We start from the raw sequence: 14842 nt of genomic DNA on the forward strand, positions 1-14842 counted from the left end.
CCTACCACATCGTAAGGCCCTTGATCGATATTGTGGGAAGAAAGGAGGAAGGAAGGAGGGAAAGAAGGGAGGAACGGAGTAAAAGGAGATAAAGAAAACAAGGAGCTAAAACAAAAATTTAAGACTTTTCTTATATAACAACCAAGCATGAGACAGTCTTTTTTTTTAGATATTTTTATTTATTTATTTTTAGAGAGAGGGGAAGGGAGGGAGAAAGAGAGGGAAAGACACTTCAATATACAAGAGATACAGCAATCGGTTGCCTACTACACTGGGGACCTGGCTCTCGACCCAGGCTTGTGCCCTGACTGGGAATCGAACCGGTGACCTTTCCATTTGAAGGCCAGCACTCAATACACTGAGCCACACCAGCCAGGGCGATACATAGTCTTGATTGGGTCCTGGTTTGAACAGACAAACTTTAAAGAGGCATTTAGAGGCAAATGGGAAAATGTGAATGTGAGTCAATATTAGATAATATTAGGAAATTATTATTAACCATTAAATACTTAATAATACTGGGGTTATGCAAAAAAAATCCTTCTTTTGTAAACATGCATATTCAAGTGGCAAAATGTCATGAGGTATATATAATTTCCTTTTGAATGTTTAAACTATTTCAGGAAACAAAGGGTGGCAAATTAACCATCGTTAAACCTAAGTAACGAGTATACACATGCTTATCATACTATTCTCCCCATTCTTCTGTACATTTAAAATTTTTCCTAACACAAACGTCCCATAGGGCAGTGTTCTAACGTAACCACGGAGCAGTGACCCAAGTCAGGAAGCCGTCATTACCCCAGTACGACACGTCTCACGCCCAACCCCCACTCCACCTTCGCATTGCTCTGTCCCCGACTGCCCTTTCTGCCGGCTCCGTTTCCTGAGCCTGGACCGCAGTGTGCTGCTACTGGCCTCGCTCCTTTGCTCGCTTTCAGCCTGGACCAGTGCCTCGGCCTGCCTTTGTCTCTCGCAACACCGACACCCTTTAAGAGCCTGCAGGCTCACTGCCCTGCTGCACGTGTCCGGTTGTGTCCTCGTGATTCGCTTCTCGAGTGCTAGGGGAATCCAGCGTGGAAGACTGCAGGCGACGGGGCAGCCTCCCGGGCGCAACTCCTGGGCTGCTGGCTTGTCCCGTCATTGGTGGTGTTGCTGCTGATCACTGGTGGAGGGCGTCTGCCAGGCTTCCCCGCGGTAAAGGCACTTGGTCTCCCCCTGCAAACAGTTCGTAATCTGGCAGATACTTCCAGGCTGTGTAACCTCCCTGCCCTGCTCTCCGACCACACCTCCCCTGATGGTTTTGTCATCCACGGACGATTATTGCTCGAATCGGCAAAGACCGTGATGGCTGCAAAATGGCGACTGTCCAGCTCTCTTTCCTCCTACGTGTGTTAGTTGGCACCCTACTGAAAGGAAGGGCTGCCCCTTCTCCCCCCTAGCACTCTGCATGCGTTCTGTAGTGTCAGTGTGGGCTCAGAAACATGTTTTTAACAGAGAAACATTTCCATGGGGGATTACAGAGGCGTGGTCCACATCTTAGCAATTCGGGGTCTTGGTGCCAATTTCTCCTGCCTCTAACATCACATGCAGCATCAGCAGGACCCTGGCCAAAGCATGAATGTGAAAGACACTAAATCATCTTGACCCTTCCCTCCAGCATCCTGTCTTGGTTCATTCACTCATTCTTGTATTTCAACAAACACATGCAGAGCGTGTACTAGCGACCGAGCTCTGATGTCCCCGCATTGAACCCAACCACCAAAGAGGAAGACAGGAAACTAGGTGAGCGACTCCAGTGGCCCCCAAAGGGAGCTACCACAGTGGGGAGCAAAGTGTTTCCGGGCAGAGCCCAGGGAGAAGCGACCAGAGGTTGCATTTGGAACACCTTGGAGGAGGAATAGGAGCTCCCTGGGAGGGCTGGGGGGACAGGCCTTGCAGGTATTTGGGGAATCAGGGAGGAGTGGACAAGCCTCAGGGTTGGAGCCTGTAGGATTGCCAGGTGGGATATGCAGCTTCAGCGATAGAAATCGAGATTATTTTTTACAAAACTGCATCCCACCATGTGCACTGTTTTATAACCAGCTCCTTTCATTTCACAACTTGCTCTGGACATTGTTTCCATGTCAACGAATGCAGATCAGTTTCAGTGGATAGGCAAATGAGTCATTTCCAGTGTGGGGCCCTGATTAATTTCACCAATCCCTGGCTGACGGACATGCAGGTTCTTTCCACTTTTTTTTTTACCACTACAATCTTTGTTCAGCCTTCTCCCATGTGTCTGAGTATTTCCTTAGGATAAATGAGGGAGAGGCTTTTGGCTTCCAAGGTCAAAGCCAAACCTGAGTGATTAAGGCCTGAGTTGGAGACAGTGGCGCTAGACTACAGGTTGTTTTTCCTGATCTGTGTCTTGTCTCTGCAGCAGGAATAAAGCTCCTAGCTGCTCCCTCCCCCACCCCATCCCCCATCCCCCCCCCCCACCAGCCTGTGCTGAGAGTGGACCAAGTGTGAAAGCTGGATTTAAACTAACGACTCACACCAGTTATTGTCCACACGGATGACTTAAGACTCCGGGGAAACACATTGACATTTTCTAGACATAAAAGTTAGAGCCTAGACAGACGAATATCCTGTCCCAAGATGCCAGAAAGGAAAGATATGAAGGATGGAAAGGTCTAGGAGCCACTCAGACTAGAGACAGGGAAGGAGATGGAAACCTCACTCCGATGAGCGTCACCGGGGAGGGAGAACACAGACTCAGAGGCCAGAAGATCCCCGTTCTGTGGTTCTGGGCGAGTCACTGAGCTCACCTGAGCCCCGGTTTCCCAGGGTGCAAGGCGGGAAGGCGGCGGCTGGGTTGGAGGTGGGCAAGGGCTGACTTAGACAGCAATGCTGCGGACCCGGTGTGGCTCCAGCAGTCCAGAGCCCACAAGCAAATGTGACTCACCACAGGTGGTTCCCCTGCAGGGACCTTATCCAGGGAACTTCTTGGACATGCGGACAGGGTGACGGGAATAAGCAAGGCACCTAAGACTAGCAGCAGTGCGAAGCTATTGCCACCTCTAGGGCCTAAAAAACAAAAACAAAAACCAGCAGAGTACAACTAGAACCCAGTGATTGCTGGCAGCCCGAAGAAGGGTCCACTTAGCTGGTCAGTGCCCCCAGCAGACCATGGGCCCGCTCCAGGACCTGCTGCCCACCGAGAACCTCGCACACTCAGGACCATGTCCAATTCGCTTCTGTTGAACCGAAGGAGCTTGTCTAATGCGGAAGGCGGCCAGGTCAACACCACCTGCAACTGGACACGTACACAGAGAACTGGGAGAATGGTGGAGGGACATCCATTCAGAACAGGGATGCGGTGGGCTTCCTGGAGGAGGTGCCCTCTGAGCTGATTCTGAGACAAATAATGATAAACTACAAGAAGAGACGTAGGTTGGAGGGGACAGGGTTTGGCAGAAGTGAGCCATACGAGCTTAGCTTTTTCTCTTCTTAGCTGTTGTCTCTTCTGCTTCACTTCCACCTGCCTCTCCTTACACAGCTGACGGGACTTGCGCTCCCCAAGGGGAAAACAACTTCGGTGTCCCATGGAGACAGCAGCGTGAGCCTGCCCTGGTCTCCGTACAAAGCCTGCCTGTCTGGAGGGGGCCGTTGCTGCCTGGCTGGACTCATGGAGAAGACAGAGGGTATCCAGTTCTGACGGGAGCAGGGACGGGAGGCGAGAAGAGGTGGGGAAGGCCCTGGCAGGAGCAGCTTCTATTCCTGCGACCTTCCTCCTGCCCGCTGTGGGGGGCGGGGCGGGGCGGGGGCCAGAGTCCGCAGGGCCCCAGAGGCAGCCTCTCCCCTCAGCTCAGGCTAATGCTGGACAAAGGCACAGAGAGCGTTCACCCCAGAGCCTTGCTTCGGGTTTCAAAACAGGTGATGCGGCCACACTTGGCACTGGGAGCTTATAAATCAGCCTAGAGCTGGGCCCAGGGCCGGCAGTGCCTCTCCTGGGGCAGAGAATGTGCCGGCCAAATCCAGACCCCTTGGAGGACCCGATCAGTCTCCCTCGCCCCCCAGCCCATCACTCCCCACTGCTCACCTTTGGCCTACATTCCCCTTGCCCCCAGACCTTTGCACATGCTGTCCCCTCTACCTGAGACCCTCTCTCTAACCCTGCCCCTTCATCTGGTTAACCCCTGTGCCTCTTTCAGGTCTCAGCTTAGAAATCCCTGCTTCTGGAAGTTTCTTGGGATTCTGCCCCTCGGCCTAGAGGAGTTCCCGTAGCATCCTCAACTCAGCCCTTCCATGCACGGCTCACGCTGAACTGTGGTCGCCAGTTGCTGGGGCTAAAGTCCAAGGCTGTCTCATCTCTGTGTCCCCAGCGCCCAGCACAGCATCACACCTGGATGTGCCAAAGGCACCGTCAGCAGAATGAGAAAGCCAAGCGTGTTCCTCAGCTGAAGGGTCCTTGTTTGGGTACGAGAGTGCCCCCTGTACATGAAAACCTCCCTCTTCTATTGCAAAGCGCTTTCCCATGCACGATTCTATTTAACTTGCCCGCCATCCTCGGGGGCAGGGATGACTCTGTCCACTTCACAGATAGGGAACCCAAGGCCCAGGTTGGCTAGGTGGGCTCCTGAGATGCCCACTGGGAGGTGCCTGAGGGAGGATTGGCCCAGGTGTGTCTAACTCCAGTTCGGCACAGTTGGCCAGTTCCTTTGCTTTTCCGTGCACGTCCTGGGCCTCCCGCGTCCCCCAGTGGGGCCCGCAGACCCTGTCAGCCTGAGAGCCGGGTGAGCAATGGCTCCCTGGACCCCTCAGGGGCACATTAACCACTCCACAAGGGACCCTTGGGGGCTTCCTGATCTTCCTCCTCCTCCTCAGTGTGATAGCACAGGCTCGATTCTCCCCCAGCCCTCCTACACGTGTCTGAGCCCCGGGCGCCCGTGGGCACGGGTGCACGTGCACCGGGGAAACAGGAGTCGGGCGATTACCCAGAGCTCGTGACGCGTGGGGGCAGGGCTGCAGGTGCACACGGGGAAACGCAGCATCGCTCCGAACTCACGAGCCCAGGCACCGTGACGCCGCTGCACAGGAAAAACCACCTCTACCTTCTCCCCGCCTTCTGAGCTCACACAGGTGCCTTTCATTGGCAAAAATGCACTGGAACCCGGCTGGCAAAGGACTTGGAAAAACAGAGTTCCTCCGGCATGGTGGTACAGGAAAACATATGAAACAGCACGCATCGAACTGAACGCCAACAGGCGACATCTGTACACCTTTAGGGCCGCTAGAACAAGGTGACGGCCCCCAAAGGCCCCTGTTAGAGCCACCGGCACCGCGGAGACTGGTTGTGTTTTGGGGTTGCCCCACACCAGTCGGCAGTCCCCGTGCAGTGGAGGGGTTCCTGCCTTCCACCTCAAAATAGAAGTTATGATCGCACTTTGCCAGCATCCCTTGCAGCTGGGAACGAGTATCCACTCACTCGAAAAGAGCCAGGACGCCGGCAGGAGGTATGGCACAGAGGCCGGCGACGTGAGGGCGCAGGCACCGGGCCACAGGCCTGTTCTGGGAGGCGGCAGCGGCGCCCAGGCAGAGCGCCCCCTGGAGCCGGAGTCTGGGCGTAGATCAAGTTCCCGGGGCAGAAGCGGCCACGGCGGTGCCACTGTTACAGCGCATGCTCGGTGGTGGCCGTTCCCTCGTGGGGCCCATCCTGCGCAGAGTTATCAACGTCACTGCCTGGCGCTCAGCCTCGAGCCTGCTGCTCCAGCCTTTCCAATGATTCTCTCGGTTCCCCAGGAACCTCTCAAAACAAACAGAAACCCTAAAGCGTGAGGTCCTGCCAAAAACCGTACACATCACAAGGGTACAGCTCGATTCATTTTTACCGAGTGAACCACCGCCCACAGGAATAAGGAAGCGGGATATCACCCTCAGGTGCACCCCCATGGCCCTCGGGAACTTCGCCCTCTCTAAATGTGACCACTAACCTGACTTCTAGTGCCACAGATTCATTGTAACTGTTCTTGAATTTTATGTAAGTGGAATCAGACAATATGCACCTTTTTTGTGCCTTGTGTCTTTCACTGGGCGTTATGTTTCTGAGATTCACCAGTGTTCCTATCTATGGCAGGGCTTTGTTCCTGTTCCTAGCTGTATAGTATTCCACGGCCTCCATGAACCACAGGTGACCCATGCTGTTGGTTGGTGGTGGACACTGGGCCGTTTCTAGTCTAGGTTTGTTCTCACCCGCGTCTTCCATGCGCACTGCAGGGGTCAACAGTCTTATCAGGAGAGGCAGAACAGCGCCCATGTGGGTTTTTATAGGGAAAAAAGGTGATTTTTTAAAAAGTTCACTGATGGGATTTAAAGCAAGTAGAATTGTTTCTAAAGGCAGAATTGAGGGCGACTCCCTGGGCCCACAGCGTCCCTTGTGACCCACACCGCCCTGGGGGCAGGCGCGCCCTGAGTGACATCGCAGCTGCTGCACTGTGCCGGCCGGCCGGGACGTGGCGGAGTGCCTGGGTCCCGCCGCCCCTGTAAGGACGGCACCAACCTCACTGGACTGCTGCCAGGGTCAGACTGGTGGCCGACCTGCAGGAAAGAAGACGGCAGGTGAATGAACATTCTCCGTGCACACTCTTCACACCGACTGCTTCCCAAACATTAGCTCACTGGGTTCTCACGCCCACCTGATGCGGTGGGCGGGTTTCCCCCTTCCCTGGATGGAGTTAAGGGAGCTGAAGCTCATGGAGGTTTAGTGACTGGCGCGAGGTCACAGGGCTGGTCAAGGGCAGTGTTAGCCCGGCCCAGGTCTGCCGGACTCCCCAGGCCACGCTGACGATGAACAGAAGGTAGGGCCTTGGCTCTGCCTCCAATCGGTGAGGGGTGACCCAGGCTCCCTGGGAGCCCCAGCGTCCTCATTCGCAGCATGGGGGCAGCAATGCCATCAGAAGGTAACTGTGAGGATTATGAGTTCGAGATTGGGGGGCGGGGTCGGGGCAGGGGGCGGGGCTAACACTGCCGCAGTGAGCGGAATGGTTTAGCACACTCCCTGACTGGGGTCCCACGGCAGTCTTCTTCCACGGTGGGAGCCGGATGCCTTCCTCCTAGTTCTGGAGCTCCGGGTGTGTCCTGCCTGCGTCCCTCTGAAGTGCCGGAGGGAATCCAGCCCCCCGCTGTCCTCCTCACCCCTGGAGGTCCCTGTTCCTGCCCTGGGAGGGGCGCCCTATCAGAATCACCCCAAAGCCTGGACAGAGTTTCTCTCCCGCCTTTAAGGCCAGACCTGTAACTCCACCAGTTGTTTCTGTTCCTCGGGCCCTGAGGCCAGGCCTGCACCCTCAACACACAAGCACACACACGCGCGTGCACACACACACACATGCACCAGGGCCCTGAGCCGCAATCTCCCCTCCTGACTCCCCACTGCTGTCAAGAAAGCCATTGTCCAACGCACGCGCTCAAGATGCTGAAAGACGGTGTTTTTCTTTTCGAGGGCCGTTCCTAATCACAAGAGGCCACTTAGTGTGAGTGGGGCCTGGTAATGTTGATGGAGGATAATGCATTTCCCCAGGGAGCTGATGCTCAGCCGCTCTCAGGCCTCAGCACCCCCCACTCCCACCCAAGTAAGTGCTCCTCATGGGGCGGGGCGGGGGGCCACAGGTGAGGTCAGAGCTGTGACTAGTGACCTTTTGGCAGGAGCCTCCAGCTCCCCAGCGCAAGGGTCACGATTAGGGTCCAGCTGCCCCTGCTCAACACCGCTTCCGCAAGCCCCATACCCCCGTGTCCCCCTCACCCTCCCACCCCTTCCCTAAGGGGCTGGGGAAGGGGCGTGGGGGAATCTGTTTCCTCACTTTAGCACCTGACTCCCCCATCATAGACCACGTGGATGGGAATATTAAAAAGAGCCCCCCCACCCCTGCAGGCAGTTCATCTTAACGATAGTTGAGGCTTTTCTCTGTGTGACACATACAAAAATTATTAATGAGTGACTGCTCCCAGCTTTCCCCCTCCCCGATCTCCATAGAAATGTTCTTTGCCTACCCAGCCCCTCCCCCACACCGCGTCCACTTCCTTCTCTTGGAGCCGGACCTGTTCCCACGTGTGGGGGAGGCACCCTAGGGACAATGGGCTGAAGGGAACCCAATGAGAGATGAGGAAGTAAAAGGGAAGGGGGAGAAACGTTGACATTCAAAACACTGGGGTTGGGGAGCGGTTTTCCTGGGGGTGGGGAGTCAGGGGCTCCCAGCTCAGGTGTGAGGGACGAAGTGGAAGGACAACCAGGGGGTGGCACCCTCGTGCACCCCACCACAGGGGGGTGCAAATCACTGGTGCAGACACTGAAAAACTGCTGCAATAGTCCCCCCGGACCCGGGGTGGGGGGGGCCTCCCCAGACCCCCGGTGGGTGCCTGAAACCAAACCCTGTAATTATTGCTTTTTTCTATACATACATCCCTATGATGTTTAATTTATACAGTAAGCACAGGAAGAGATTAATAACAGTAACAGGTAATTAAATAGAACGATTATAACAATGTTGATAACCAAGACAGCTACCGGCGGGAAGCACACACAGTGTGGAGACGGCGGGCAAAGGGATGATTCGGATCCGGAGGCGGACGGACCGGGAGGACAAGAGATTCCATTGCCCCACTCGGAAAGATGCGCGATTAACTTATGAATTCTTTATTTCTGGAAATTTCCATTTAATATTTTCTGGCCACAGTTGACCGCAGGTGATTGAAGCCCTTGGCAGCAACATCTCGGATCGAGGGGACTCCGACAGCTGAAAATGCACATCCTCTGTGGTCCAGCAATTCCCGCTTACCTACCTACCCAACAGGCACATGTCCGTAAACTCACCCAAAGACGTGCCCCAGAACGACCACGGTGGCGCTGCTCGGTGTACCCCGAACCACCCATCCGCAGTGCCGTGGACAAATAAATCGTGCTGTATTCGTACAGTGCGACACGCTACAGCAAAAAGGACAAGAGCACTGCAATTATGCACAATATGAATGACTCACAAGTGAAATGTTAAATAAGAGAAGCCAGGCACATATGGCTCCATACATATGGTGCGATTCCATTGACAGGATATTCCAAACCAGGCAAAACTGATCTACCCGGTTACGAGTCAGGACAGGGGCTCCTGTGGGGGGCCTGCTGACTGGCAAGGGTTCACGGGGGCTTCCGGGGATCTGGGGATGTCGTATTCTGATCAGTGTGCTAGTTACAGAGGTGTGTTCCACCATAAAAACTCATCAAGCTGTACACTTAGAATGCATGCGATTTTCTGAATGTGCAGAATACAGTAAGACTTATTTTTTTTTTAAAGCAGCAGCATTGCAGTGGACCTGCTCTTCGGACTTCTGAAAGGAAAAGTGTAAAGCGGCTTTGGTTGGCGGGGTTGTGCTTAGGTGAATGTGACACTAAGCTGGGACAATGCTTTGCATCCTCTCAGCTTCAATTAACGCTCCTCCCGTGCTGTGCTGTCGGGAAGACAGGTCCGAGTTTCTCAGCATCCCTTGTGGTTAGTTGGGACCACGTGACAGAGTGTCAGCCAATAGGATGTTGGCTGACATGCCATAGGTTCTTGCAGCCTGGCCTCTGGGGGCTCCTGCAGAACCCTGCATTTGCTCTTCCTCAACCTGTTCACCACCTGCAAAGAACTCCGTGGAGGACGCTGAGGTCTTGGGAGATAAAGAAGTGGCTGATCATTCTTCCCACGCCACCAGAGTGCAGTTTGAAATGGCTGCACTGAATGAAAGGAGACCGAGTCCCTGAATAAGTGCATGAAGCAGAGCCCCCCTCAATCCCCATGCCCCCCTCCTCGCCTCCCTCTCCCACCTGCCTACCCACAATCCTGTTGGGCTGTGATTTGAACAAGAACTGTATCTGTTACGACACGCAATGGGCTTGGGGGAATTGTTTGTTATGGCTAATGCCTAACCTGACTATTGACGAATACACAATATGCCCTCCTACAAGAAGCCATCTGGGTCCTGGGTCTCCAAGCAGAACGTGGGACTGGAAGTAAACACTCTTAGAGAAAAATGCCTTCTTAGGGAGAAATGTTTCCTTACCCCTTGCCTTCCCATAGAAGAGAGGGAATTTCCCAGGAAGGAAAAGTAAACTAGAAGCTCTCTTAACTTTTCTCCCACGGGGAAGACATACGCCTGGTGAATAGATGAAGGAATGAAGCTCAGCCCTTGAGAAGCCAGTCAGGGCCCTGGAAGCCGCCCTCTCGATCTTCCCCATGGTACGCTCATAGCTGTGAACTTCACGCTGCCCTTGCCTCCCCGTGCAGTGACCAGGGGGGCCTCAGACTCTGGGGTGCCACATCAGGACGGCCACACAACTTCACCCCCGCAGCCTACCCTCCGATCCAGCCCATCTCAGTGATAAAGCTAACATTTTTATCTCATAACTGTGGTTCTCTCTCAGTTGGTTCCAACCTGAGGAGGAAAAGAGGAGAGTGATTTATCGTTCCCCTAAAAAACCAACAAAGACTAGGAAAGGTGCTGCCTTCTGCAGCAATAGCCCAGAAGGGAGGCCAGCTTAGAAAAATCATTTTTAACAACATGTCAGGGTAACTTCAAGGGATTTTTTTTAATAGGGGCCAAAAGGAACTGAACTGGTGGTGGGGGAAGACACCCCTAGGTGTGGCCCCTCTCTTCCTCACCAATTTTAGGTTACTTTCGCTCTTGTCTTTTATGTATCACGATTTCATTAGAGCAGAGTTCCATACCTCAGAATCACTTGAAAGTCTCTGATCCAGATAATCCTTTAGGGATCCCCTAGCCTAGAGGATATTTGAGCTTATATATGAGTAAGAGATCCTAAACTCCATTTCTTGCCATTTGTTGCCAGTGACAGTGGTCTCCAACTGTAGACAGGGAACTGGGATGCAGAGAGAAGGCTGGTGGTCGGCCCTTCCAGGAATTAAAGGAGAGACACATCTGTGTTATTTTAGCTGGTGGGTCAGTGGTGCTCAACCTGTCTTTCTGCTGTGGGCAGAGTGTGATTGGCTCGCCTGAAGGGAAGAAATAGGTTTACCAATGCCCCTCACTAGGCCAGAGATAGAGCTGAGAGTGTTCCGGGTGTGAGAAGCAGAAAGAGCTCGTTGCGTTTAAGAAATCAAGAGAAAACGGTGGGGAGGTTATTACAGTACTTTAGGGGGTGTGTTACTTTCCTACGGCTGCTCAGGAAACCACCACAAACTTGATGGCCTAAAACGATAGAAATTTTTTCTCTCAGTTCTGGAGACCAGAAGTCCAAAATCAAGGTGTCAGCCAGACCACGCCTCCGCCAAAGGGCTGAGGGGAGGTTCCACTCCTTGCCCCTTCCGGCTCCTGTTGGCATCAGGCATCCTCTGGCTCCTCGTCCGTGGCCACATCGCTCCAACCTCTGATTCCGCATTCACATCGCCACTTCTCCCGAATCTGTGTCTTCTCGTCTTGTCTGTCAAATATCCCCGTGTGCCCCTACGGGACACCTGTCAATGGACTTAGAGCCCACCCAGGTAATCCAGAATGGTCTCCTCATCTCAAGGTCCTGAACGTAGTCACTTCTGCAAAGACCCTTTTTCCAAACAAGGCCACCTTCATGGATTCCGGGAACTGGCACATGAACTTACCTTTCAGGGGCCACCATTCAACCCACCATAGAGAGAACAGAATTTTGCAGAGTACGTAATAATCGAGCATTTGAAATCATGCTTGACATAACCACGATGAAACAAACTTATTTTTTAGCGGAACTGCCCTGCTTCCCTGGTCCGGTCGTGCTTTGTGTTTGGTGACTACCTTTGAGGGTCCCTTCTAAGGTGGGCAGGTCTGACTGACTTCCATTTTGCCGAGTGCGGTGTTTTACAGCCACAGCTGCAACGACCAAGACATCGGGGGGACAGAAAAGCCACGTGGGGAAAAGATGGAGAGAAAGCCAGGGAAAGCCGGTTGACCACTGGAGAATGTAGGCTATGAGATGGACTCCCTCCTTCAATGAGCATCTGTGCAAGCACAGCTCTGCGCAAGGTACTGGGGACAGGACGGTGAACAGATGTGGCCCCTGCTTCCAAGTGCGGGGAGTCCCTTTCCCTGTGATGTTGTTCCGGGCCGACCTCTCCCCCCTCTTCCCCCCAAATCTTCAGCAGAATCTGCTGCTTTCTCCTGCTCTGCAGATGAGCTTGAGGGTGGAGACGGGAGGAAACAGTGTGGACCCTGGGCAAGAGTGAGGCGAAACCGGAGGCTCTCCAGGAGGCGCCCCCTCCCCCGAGAGATGAGCCTGCGCTGCCACTGGGCCAGGTGGACGTCACAGGTGCTCAGCATCTACTTCCTGCTTCTTAGGGAGGAAGAGCATTTTGATTGGCTTCTGGAAAATGATTTCTCCCCCATCACAAGTAGTTTTTTTTTAAGATTTTATTTATTTATTTTTAGAGAGGGAAAGGAGGGAGAGAGAGAAACATTAGTGTGTGGTTGCTGGGAACCATGGCCTGCAACCCAGGCATGTGCCCTGACTGGGAATCGAACCTACGATGCTTTGGTTCGCAGTCCGAGCTCAATCCACTGAGCTACGCCAGCCAGGGCTCCATCACAAGTAGTTTTAATGGGACTGTCAGTCAAATGTTTTTCCCTGAAGTCGTAGCCAAGGTAAAGCACCAAGTCCGAGCTGGGCCAGGAAGCCCCAGGCATGGAGTCCTAAGGGGAAGGCGTGAGCACGGAGGCGGGACTGCTGTAGCCCAGCAGCCAGGGTAGGATCAGCTCCCGCTGCCGCTGGAATCCAGGGGACCCTTCCCACGTGAGGCTCCTCAGCAGACAGGCCCCCGGGATCTGTGGGGTGTTTGGTATCCTTCTAATAAAATCCCTTTGGCTGAAGTTAACCAGAATCCTTGTTGGTACTAGCAATCAAAGGACCCCATGGATGGAAGGGATCGGGAAAGTTCAAGTCCTTCTCCTTCCGTAAGAGGTCTGGGCACCTCCAGGGGGCAGGGGCCTACCCTGGGGGCAGACGCATCTCACCCCTAAGAGCCAGGTTTACTGCTCCTTTATTGGGACAGTTTCCATCGAAATCCATAGTTTCCCTTAAGCTATCCGTGAGTGCCCTTAATTGACAGGGACACGCGCCATATCAGCACAAGCCCTCAGGAGAAGGCCAACACACTGGCAGGGAAGCGAGAAGGATCAAATTCATCTGGGTCAGCTTAAGGCTTCAAGCGACAAATCAAGCTTAGTAGACAGTTCCTAAGTGATCCTTAAGCCTCGCACCTACATCCACTTCCGCACTCCCCGTGGGGCATTCTGGCTTGGATGACAGCGACGTGACGAGGGTTTCTCATTTCTCGATGCATATGCACTTGTAGAGGCCACAGAGGAACTGCCCAGGGGAGAAAAGGCTGCGTTCACTCCTTCCGTTACTCTTCCCCAACGTTCGTGCCTGCCTTCAGCCTGTTCAGCATCTCCTTTGCCCAAAACACCCCCAGCACTCACACCCATGCGGCGGACAATTATACACTGCAGATAGAAGCTGCTTAGCTTTTTTCTTTTTAAAGTATCTCAGTGTTTAATCCATTCCAGTACTTCCAATCTCTTCTAGTAGCTTATTTCGGGAGACTATGATTCCCCTGAAGGAACATAAAATCGTTTAAGGATCCTGGGAGGCTAGGCTATTAGCTCTCTCCCTAAACTGGCCAAATGCCTCCCCAGCCCCTTCCCCAGTCCCCATTTCAGCCGAGTGCAAGGGACAGACACCTGCCTGGGGCAGCACGGTGCCATGCACGGGGACTACAACCACAGGAGGTAAGGCATTGCCATGGTATTCATGGTGCTGGAAGACCACAGGACACACACTCAACAGACAACTGTAGGTGCAGTGTCACAAACCAGAGGTCAGGGTGCCACCGGACCATGTGGGGGACGCCCTGCCCCACCCACACATCACACATCGGTAAAGGCCTCTCCCTGATGAAACGCTGTTTAAGCCGGGAGGGGCCTGAAGGACAGAGGCGGCGTGAACAGGAATCAGAATTGTTTCGCTTCCGCCGGGGCCTTCTGCAAAGCTGCCCCCAATTCAGGACGAGAGCGTGTGCTAGAAGTTCTTTTTCAAATTCGTAAGTTTAGCGTTCATGATGTATTTTTCCACAGACACACACACAGTGACTAGGTTTCCCAGCTGGTCCACCAGCACCCAATTATTTATAATATGCTGCACCAACAATCCCTATAAATAGCAGTAACTGGTCGTGTTTCTATGGGAAGATCTCATCGAGTCCTGATGTCCAATGGGAACCCCTGCTCACAGCCCCTCCTCCCCCTCACAAAGTCCCAGCAGTTCTCTCACGGAGGTCTCTCCAGTCTAACCCCAGCCCCCTGTCCGCTGCCCCAGTTCGGGCCAGCCTCACGCCTGCACCGCAGCAGCCCACTCCAAACTCGTCCCCTGCCCTGCAGCTCCTGCAGCTCCTGCTCTCCGCAGCCGCCTCCCCGGGCTCCGAAGCACCCTGCTTCTTTAGCGTAACACCCAGCAGCTCTGCCTCCAGCACTGAGTCCTGCAGGTACACGCCAGCAGTGAACAGAAGTAATGCTGTCGCCACAGCGGCAACGAATGCCAGGATCTCCTGAACGCTGCCCAAGAGACGACTGGTTACAGAAACGATACAGCACCTCAGAGGGAACCTGGTTACAGAGATGATACAGCATCTCGGGGGTGGGGTGGAGGGTGGGAAGAGATTCAGAAACTTCTGACAGACAAGCGTCACGTTGTACATTTTAATTTACAATGTTTACCAATAAAAATGATTAGTTACAAAAAGAAAATTTCTCTATACAAAATAAGGATTTTTTTTATTCATAAAGAGAATCC

The sequence above is a fragment of the Phyllostomus discolor genome, chromosome 7 (assembly GCF_004126475.2).
Source record: "Phyllostomus discolor isolate MPI-MPIP mPhyDis1 chromosome 7, mPhyDis1.pri.v3, whole genome shotgun sequence".
Taxonomy (NCBI): domain Eukaryota; kingdom Metazoa; phylum Chordata; class Mammalia; order Chiroptera; family Phyllostomidae; genus Phyllostomus; species Phyllostomus discolor.